Here is a 677-nt window from a genome sequence, read left to right on the forward strand (position 1 = left end):
ATATATTAGTTTTCAGGAAAATTTTGTAAATTTGTATTCCTCACGGAAAATTATACAATTATGCAAAAATAAGAACAAGAATTAGTGTGTAAATGAAGGGCCATTTAACTATTATTTTTGGTACATCTCACGACTACCTCATACCTCATGTATTTTAAGCATTTAATAAGCGAAAAATGACCACGTAGGAAAGCAGCTTGGTAACAGCTTGTCTTGTTACTATGGAAACAGGCACCTATATGCCTGTGGCTTTGGATTGGATAAAATTGCAAATTTTAAAGGTTATTAACTCTTTGTTGAATTATGGCAAAAATAAATGTCATGCCAATGATTACTATACAAGACAACACCAATATTCCAAATATAAAAATCAATTGGAACTCAAATTGAAGAAACTTGAAAGTGGCAACCAAAGAGAAAATATATCAATTCCTACAAGAACTTCAACCCATATTTGTATGGTGCTGATATTAGAGTTGCCAGGAATCACTTGCACCAAGCTAAAATGTTATAAGAAATCCAGCTACTGAACTATCATCATATTCCTAAGAAAGGCAGAAATTCTGCTTTTATATACATTTTTGTTCAAACTATATACACACACACACACATATATATATACATATAATATATATATATACATAAAATATATATATACATATAGATATATATATGAA

At 29.2% G+C, this 677-nt stretch overlaps 1 protein-coding gene across 1 annotated transcript in view; it reads right to left on the reverse strand.

Moving 5' to 3' along the window:
• The window catches only part of LOC106873033 (uncharacterized), a 26,715-nt gene that overhangs the window by 22,324 nt on the left and 3,714 nt on the right, over positions 1 to 677 (reverse strand). The window lies entirely within an intron of this gene.

Source organism: Octopus bimaculoides, chromosome 14 (assembly GCF_001194135.2).
Source record: "Octopus bimaculoides isolate UCB-OBI-ISO-001 chromosome 14, ASM119413v2, whole genome shotgun sequence".
Lineage (NCBI taxonomy): Eukaryota > Metazoa > Mollusca > Cephalopoda > Octopoda > Octopodidae > Octopus > Octopus bimaculoides.